Source organism: Phallusia mammillata, chromosome 4, assembly GCF_965637545.1.
Source record: "Phallusia mammillata chromosome 4, kaPhaMamm4.hap1.1, whole genome shotgun sequence".
Taxonomy (NCBI): Eukaryota; Metazoa; Chordata; class Ascidiacea; order Phlebobranchia; family Ascidiidae; genus Phallusia; species Phallusia mammillata.
In genome coordinates this window covers 8,842,631-8,851,666 of record NC_137255.1, presented here as the reverse complement: position 1 = coordinate 8,851,666, position 9,036 = coordinate 8,842,631, and the positions used below count along the sequence as shown (strand labels likewise).

General features: G+C 35.6%; 2 long non-coding RNA genes across 2 annotated transcripts; one reads left to right on the top strand and one right to left on the bottom strand.

The window, feature by feature from the left end:
• Window positions 1-683: 683 nt before the first annotated feature.
• On the bottom strand, window positions 684-2,645 carry LOC145223416 (uncharacterized). The gene is made up of 2 exons (XR_013859473.1): window positions 1,828-2,645; window positions 684-839 (listed from the first exon to the last, which is right to left on the bottom strand). It is a non-coding gene; the product is annotated as an uncharacterized LOC145223416 (long non-coding RNA).
• Window positions 2,646-7,179: 4,534 nt separating this feature from the next.
• LOC145225113 (uncharacterized) lies at window positions 7,180-8,822 on the top strand. Its single transcript, XR_013859807.1, has 2 exons — window positions 7,180-7,779; window positions 8,003-8,822. It is a non-coding gene; the product is annotated as an uncharacterized LOC145225113 (long non-coding RNA).
• Window positions 8,823-9,036: the final 214 nt, after the last annotated feature.

Genomic DNA, 9,036 nt, shown 5'->3' with positions numbered 1-9,036 from the left:
AATTTTTGCGTTAGTAACTATTTTTTTGGGTTAGTTTTATTGAATTTTAAGTGCTAATACCTTACCCCGACCCTAATAGCCCTAACCGTGAACATTTTTGGAGATACAACCAACCACATTTGGGTGTGTGATTTTCGTTATGGTGTTAGTAGCTCTACCCGCGTTTCTGGTCTAGGTAACTTGGCTGCTATTGATGCTAAAAAAGTACACGAAGAAAAGTCTCCTCGTGTCTTGACGTAGTGATCAGTTTTTTTTTGTAGATAAAAATACATCATGTCTTTGAAATTAAAGTAAGAATGAAAACTTTGTAATTAAGTAACATAAGGCTGTTTGTTCTGATATCAACGCTTTGAAACAAGTTGCGTTTTTTTTTGCTTTAATGCAGCAACACCAGAATAAATTTCTCATTTCTGTAGTATTGGTTGGTACGTTTGAATATCTGGTGATTTTGGTTTGGTATATTTTCGTTAACCACCACATTCGCTGTTCCTTTATTTAAATTTTGCCCCGTCTTTATGACAATTAGTGACGCCAATTCGTGTGGGTATTGCTGAAGGTATCTGTTGATTTTTTGTTATTGCAAAAAAGGCTAGAAAATTGAAGATTGAATGCAATAACAACAGTTATCAAGCACAACACTTTTATTTCATGAAAGTATGCTTGCAAAATTCCACAGATCATTTTCACCACAAGTTTCCATACCAAGTATCGAATGCGTCGTACACTTGACCTGCGCTGGAGGCGGCTGTTGATACAGGTCCCAACATTCCAACCATAAAAGAAATAAACTGATCACGATTGGGTCTTCTTATCAGATAGTGGGCAAACAATTGTTCTGCCTGTATAAAATATAGCAAGTTAAATAGTGTTTCGGTTGTTGTTGGCATATCCAGTGTCGGACCGAAGGGTCTGCTGGCCTGTAGGCACATTTTATAAGTGGCCCGAAAATCAGGGTTGCCGACAAAAAATTAGAATTATCAGTGTTGCCAAATCATTGTCACAAAGATCGTTGTTGCAACTATGACACAGGGTACCCTGCAAAAACTTGGTCATATGCCTAACTAAATAACAACTTAGCGCGTTTTTGCGATTGAAAACGCGTTAACTAGTTTTTGGAGGTCAATCTTACGGAGTAGATCGCTTTCAATACACAAAAGTGCCAGCGACCAAGACGTTGTTGACACATTGTTGAAAGTTTAACGCAGGGGCGCCGTGCAACATACGGCCCGCGGGCCACTGTCCGGCCCGCCAAGCTATTTTGTGTGGCCCTCATCAACACACTGGTTAAGAAAAAAAATGCAATTCTTCTGAGAATTTAGCAAAATTTTCCACTAGTTTTTGGTACATCTCCTAAGTTGCTATACTGCACGAAACCAATACAAGCTAAATCAGCGTTTTCCAACCGTTGGATCATACAGCAGTTACAGCATGCAGCCTATTTCACCGAATGTGACGTAACAATTCCCTTTGTCTAGTAAATAATTATTTTGTTGCAAAGGCCATGCAGTGTTGCGCTGAAACCCTGTATGTTGTAGAAAATAAATTTACTGATGCTTTTGGAAGAATTTCGAATTTATTGTGCACATGAAAAAAAATTATGTGGCCCTCGCTTGAGGTCCGAAATTGGTCATACGGCCCATCGACGAAAATTGTTGCACACTCCTGGTTTACCGTCTTTAATTCGTTTCAGTTGATTTTAAAGTGGCCTGGACTTTTGACTGGCCTGTAGGCACGTGCCTACTTTGACTAATGGTTAATCCGGCACTGGGCATATCGTATAACAGTGGTAGAAGGTTGTGTGATTATGAAAAATAAAAATAAATTTACTGTTGTAATGCCGTAGAGTAGCAAAGTTCGCGCAAACGCTTCACCAATGCCAGGAACGTTGCTAACAGGAATTCCTCTCATCGGCGTTTCTACAAAACTTTTGCACTTCTTCGAGTCCATTTTTGTCAGATCAAGCAACAATTGTGCAAAACACAACTTTCTTTAGAATTACAAGAAATCCTAAACATAAGCTTTAATTAGGGTCAGGCAAAATCATGAACGCAAGACGTTGTTTTGCACGATGTAATAGAGAAAACTATGTAAAAGTACCAAAAATAGAAACAAGAAATCAAAAATACAAGTCTCATTTAGCACAGAGTTTTAAACGATGGGCTCAAAGTTTAGGCCAAATCCTTATTTTTCCGAACCCGTTTTTAAAAAATCACATCCCGACCCGAAAGCCTTACCAGGCTAACAAGTTTGTTTTGGCAATACCTTCTAAGCTTATAATGAGCTATGCAACCTGCTTTTGCTAAAACAACAATGGAAGACATAGCATTTATTTCCATTTTTATTGAGTTTTTAACTGTTTGTGGTATTTTATTTTCTCGTTTGTGGGACAAGTGGTGGCAAAAATTTTTTTGTGTCAGAACCTAGGTTTTGACATTGACCAAGGTGTCGACGCTGCAAAACCTAGGTATCGACATTGCGCATATACGAACATATATAGTGGAAAATTAAAAACCTAAAAGGGGCTTACTGACGACGGGTCACTGTTTTTTTTCGTTTGTTCTAGATTGTATGTTTTTTAGAAACTTGTATAAGTCGACATAACGCCGTTTTTTAGGGATTTGCCACACACATGTGTGACTGCCACAAGACATTAATTGCTTAATGCGGTTTTTGCCTGTTTACACCGATGTTAACAAAAATATCAAAGACAAGTTACCTAATGTAGTTAACCTTTGTTATTTAATGTACCCTTCATATTGCGACAGATACTTATATGTTTATTAAAACTTTACTTTTGGACAATTTGTTAACAAATCGTTTAACATCAGAAATTGAAATGAGGTTATTAAACCAAACACAATTTCACTCCACAAGTTTAATATATGATGACGCGAGTAAAATAGATTGCCGAGCATTCATACATATACGACGCAACTTTACAAAGACATCTTCAGCATTTTCTTTTATACTTTTCATTTCTATAATTTCCCAAACTAAATATTTCTGCTTACTAGGGGTTTTCAACAACAGTTGGAATCTGGTTTCTAGAAAGTTGCTACAATCCTTTCGACACCCTGCTCTCAACTATTTTTTTAAAATCTGAAACGTTGTGGGAATCATCAAATCAGATTTCGATGTGTCTGTAACGTGCACAAAAGCTTCCGTTTAGTTGTCTACTTTGGTTACTAGGTGAAACTCTGGTTTTGCTGCCCCGTCACCAACCGTAAACGCGGAGCACACAAAACCGCTAGAGCGGATGATAAAAGACGAAAATCATCGTTTTGTTCTTGGCCCGAGTTTCTGGTCTAGATGACATAGGTTAGGCTATAGTGTTGCAAATAAATGACGTAACGTATTCTCGTTACTGGGCAAACATTTGTCTCGATTCTTTGTCGGTTTTGGCGGAATGAAAACTCCTCTAAATAAAAGTTTCTTCACCAAGGGCACTTTTGTAGCATAGGATGTCAAAAAAGCTGATACGGCCTTTCTGCAAAAACGTTCACTATATGGGTTAGAATACTTATGGAAAAATAAACATAAAACACTACTGATCCCTAAAAGAAATGCTAGTTTTGTTTTAAACTTTTTGACTTAAAAAAAATTCAGGCCAAAAGGAATCTACCAAAGATGGAAAACATAAATAAAAAAAATACAGGCCAAAAGGAATCTACTAAAGATGGAAAACATAAGCGTTTGAAAAATCGGAACGTTATCAAGACGTTAGAGATTTAAATATGATTTCCGTTCAGTGTAATCCTTAAACAAGAAACCACATGATTTAGTTGTGTTTGATTTGACAATAGTTAATAATTTAAGTGGAAACAATTTGCAAAAAAATGTGCTATGTAGTTAAAAATAACCACGTAGAGAATCAGTTACTTTTAGCGAAAAAATATCCGACTAAACATTTACTAGTTTGATGAAGTTTCAACTGAACGGCGATTTTTCGTTGTTTACTTGACTTAGGAAGTTCTACAGCAAACCGATTAGTGGAATGTTGTTAAGTTAGTCAAATGAAACATTCAAATATAGCTGTAACTGTAACGTGTGCAAAAGCGTTCGTTTGTTTACTGGGCGAAACTTAGGTATCGCTGCTACGTAACCCGTCAAACGAGTTTAGCAAAGAAAACTGCGGGAGCGGATAATAGACCATTCTACAACTTTTTGTTCTGTAGGTATAGGAGAATTTACTTGGAATGTTGTGTTGGATACGAATTAGATCAAATGCCGTTTAATTTTGTTGCTTGGCTTTGCAGTAACGTGTCAACGTTCTTAACACGAAATAAACCGATGAACTTGTTCAATGCGATGCAAACAATCCTAACGTGAAAGGAAACTATCAATTATCTCGCTTTGTTTCAAAATTACTTTATTAAGATTGTCTTACAACCACTTTGATGTTGTTTGTTTAGTGAAGTTTTTTTTTTACATTTTAAGATGTCATATATATTTGTTGTAAAGGACATATTATTACAGTGGATGTGTTTTACTACCTTTCAAATGATATTCGAGATAGCCCTGTTTTCAGACATTTGCTAAGGGCTGATGATCTTCAGATCTACATTACTTAGGGCTTATGATCTACATTCTAAGTGACTAATAACTAGGTTATACTGAGTCACAACTAAACCACACAACAAGACAAAAATGCCTAGCAATCGGTTAAGTCAACCGGGGCAAGGATAGTACAGCCATTTCCACAGCAAACCACCATCTGAGAATCCCGCCTTCAATATTGCGAAAGCAGAGGAGGATATGCTCGACGGTAAATACCGGACCACCTTACCGTCGCTGACAATTTCTGTCTTCGAGAATCCCGGGTTTTTTGGCAACAACAAAATTGCAATTTCTCTGATAACACCGCGCCGAAACAATTTTGTATTTTGCAGATTAAAAATTAACTCAATACAATTTATCACCATGATGTAAAACGTTTGAGGTAAATTATACTGTACCATGTTTTAACGCTACGAAACAACATAAAAGTGAACATTGCAAATGAACCAGGACCTGCATCTATAAGCATTGTTATAATACCGACGTAAAATGAAATAGACCACTTTGATTTTAGCAAAATAGTACAGTGTACACTGTAAATGGAAAAGGTGGAAATTAAATTTACATGTTTGTACCACACACCCCACTCACTATTTTGGGGTGGAATATCTGGCATGTTCATAAAAATCCACTTAACATGTTGGAATTTATGCCAGTTTACCCGCAGGATGTGTTGTACCACCTTTAGAAGGGTGGTAAATTAGCAAAGGTGGTTTTTAATGCTCTATGGTGGGTTGATAACTAATATCCTGAGTTGTCAACAGCAACCCAACAGCTATTAACAGCGGAGTAGCTAAAGTTTCGCTCTGGATGCAATACGTTAAAGAATCTAAAAATGACCCAACTAACGGCAAACTTTCCGATATTCATGGCTGCAACCAGTGGCGGCTCGTGCCTAAAATTTGTGGGGGTGCTGCTCAAAATTTTAGCCTTTATTGAACATATATAAGTTGGCAATATATAGAAAACCTACATTTATATTTTTCTAGCCATTGTTTTGTGTAGAAAAACAAGTAATACAAATCTTAATTAGAAACTCCATTGTGACGTAATTTTTGTTACGCAATAATGTACACGAGTGTAAACACCAGACGATATCATTTGTGTATTTTGTTTACTTGCACAGCGACGGATAAACACCATAACATGCAGTAATAATGTGGAACAAAAACACACGTGACACAGACTCGAAACTAAGCGGTTGTAAATACGGTAAAACACAACAAGAATATAAAAAAAAGTAATGATTCGAAAAAGGTCGAAGTATTTTAGTTCGACAACATTTAAAAAAATGGCCATGTTTCATTTAAGTAACCTTATGGTCACAGTCAGCGTTTTCAACATATTATATGACACTTCACAGATTATAATTGTCACAAAAAAAAACTAGCCATACAGCTGTTTATTGGTATCATAACTGACAAATTTAACAACCACTTTACATTTGTGTCAGAACTTGTTTATTTTAACATCTTTTTTTTGAATTTTTGTGTACAGACTATTATTTGTCTTTCAGATTTTTAACTGCTATAATTGCTGCTTTATTTGCTGGCAAATAGCTTATGATTGCTTTTTTTAAGTGCAAAACTCCTTCAAGCTTTAAAATTTACAACACTCTCACTTAAATTTAAACCATATTATTAAACCTTGTGCTTCCTTTTTACAACCAAAATGAATCATAAAGTTATAGTTTGGCCATGATAATTGATAGCTTCTTCCTTGATTCCAAATGACAACTGAGAAACTGTTTTTCTATTTAGTAGTACTAGCACTGCAAGTGCAAGTCTTTTGGAAATAATGGTGTTCCTAACAAAGGTTTGCATCCAAACTGTTTTGCCTTTGAAGGACTCATGGAAACAGCAAAAAGGATTTTTCATCCTAGTAATTTCACTTGTCAAAACATCATCTAGATTATTTTCAAAGTAATCATGAACATCAGATCTACAGAAACATTTTCATTTCAGTACTTAGCTTTTCTTTTTCAACAATAGGATGTGCTTGGTGGTCACTATACTATCTTGTCTGTAGAATGTTCATTCTTAAGAAACACTTCCTGTGAAGCAATTTAGCAGCTACTGTTTAGACAAACAGTACATGTCCATTATATCAATACTCATCTTTTTCATCATGTCCACGTAAGGTAGTTTCAAAGTTTCCACAGAACAAAATGCAGTCTATTATTTTGGACAAAATTTCACGATTTTTTTTCCACTTTTTTGTGGTGTTCAATAATTGAAAGTCTATATACGCCTCACTAAGTTTTTCCTTAATATTTACAGTTCCCAAAAGTGAAACAATATTGTCCACATGCTTCTTTGACTTTTCATGTTTTTCTGCTTTCTCACCTATTTTGGCTACATTTGTAAAACCATCTTTTGTCCAGCATTTTTCATCACCTCCGAACAGCAAACATGGAAAACAGAACAGTACATTTTTAACTTCACAACCACAAAGCCATTTTTTCTTTTGATACCATTCAGAATTAAAACTGCGTATACATTTCTTGTTGTGGCTCATTCCTGGCTGACAAAGTTGAATATCAGGCGTTGGACGCCCTTTTTTCTTTATACTTACCTTTTCAGCACTTGATAACTGCGAAATCTTAAGTTGCTGAAGTCACCGAATTAGAATCTTGAAAAGCCATGATTAACCTTTCAATCAAAAACTGTAAAAATGATTAAAAAAGAATAACTGTCGTACTGTACTCATTGTCGAACCTGATGGTACACGTGATTTGCTTTGGCCACCAGATCCGTCTGGAAGTCCCCGATTAAAATCGGCTGTGTTACGCAGAATAATGCGTTTCTTATCGGGCGGGATTAGAATCTTTAGAACCTGTGTTATAACACAGCCCGATTGCGGACGGTTTTATCGGTAATGGCAGTGGAGCATTAAATTTGTTTTTTATTGGCAAATATTATTTTTGCTGTGATAATAATCGCAGGTAAATTGGGTTTTATATCAAAATGGCAGTTAATTGTAAAACAGCAAGACAAAAACAAATGCATTCTAAGCTGTGAGATGAATATGTTAAACACTAAAATGGGCCAAGAATCAAGATTGAAGTACCTGATTGGCATCAAGGTTCTGGCAATGAAGCAATGCAAAGAGACCTTTCAGTGAGAAGAATTCCAAGTTCTTACCTTTATATGAAGCAAAGTGAGGACCAGCACACTGTCATATGAGGGCTTGTAGATTGGATTTGAATTGAAATGATTCACAGTAAGTGGCTGCCTTGTTACTGCCTTTCTAAACTCAACTCTTTCTGTATTTCTGGCTGATGTTATTTTGAATTTTAGCACAGTTAAAACCCCCAATATTGAATATTAACTCTGTTTTGTAACACTTAGACTGCTTATTGGTGACTAAACTCAAGCCTCTTTTGTTTAACCCATAATTGTCAAGTCAAATGAGCATACACTTTATCTTTATTTTTTTATTGCAGTTCACCATCTGAAAAAATGATTAAAGCTTGAAAAAATCAACAGAAACATTCCATATCAAAAAAATTGAAGAAACTCTTTCATTGCGGAAGAATTTTGTTGACAAAAACAGCTCTCTCTTAAAGTGTTAGCAAAATCATTGATGTATATGACCTGTTACTTGCCTCACAGTAGAAAATTGTATGTCGAGATATGCACCACATACTTTAGTTTTACATGAATCAAATCGGAATATGTGTTATTTCTTTTCCACTGTTCTACCTGCCTGCAAGTTTATTTATTAGTTCTTATACCCAAATTAAGAATTTGTATTCAAACTTTTGTAGGCGTTGATATTATTTTACCTCCATGGTGATTATGGTCTCATGTAAATTCTGAGAATGTTTTGCACTCTGATGTAGAATCGGACAGTAAAAGTGATTCATCAGACATAAATTGAGAACCTCTAGTTTTGACCAGTAGTCTGCATGATAGCATGTTGTAACAATTGGGTGGTTCAACCTCATTTTTCACATGATATCCGGTTTAATTTTCTTGATAATTCAGCAAATCATTACATTTTCAGCTGTGCAATATTGTTTCACCTTTTTGTTTTATTTTAGTCTGTTTACTTAAAGATCCTTGTTTAGTATGTACTATATGTACTTGTAAATGCAGGTTTTTAACTGACCAATCAACCAATTGCTGTGAATGTAATTATTTATTCTCTTCCCATTTATTTCTGCTTTCATATAACTATGGGACTCAACTTGAAAATGTTGAAGTGTGGAAATTGGGTTCATAAGGTGCTTTTTCCATCAATAAAGTGTTGTCCTCACTGTGCATTTGGTGTTTCATCATTTTCATTAGTACAGGCTTTAACGTGTTTGAGACCACTAACGGCTTGAGGTATATGTAAACGGTTTTTACACGCCAACTCTAAACAACATTCAGTAAACGCTTGCAAAATATCGTTAAAATCTGATCATAACGTCGAAAATGAGAGGCGTACATCATAAGCGAATACATGACATAACCGCTTTAAAAATGATTTTTG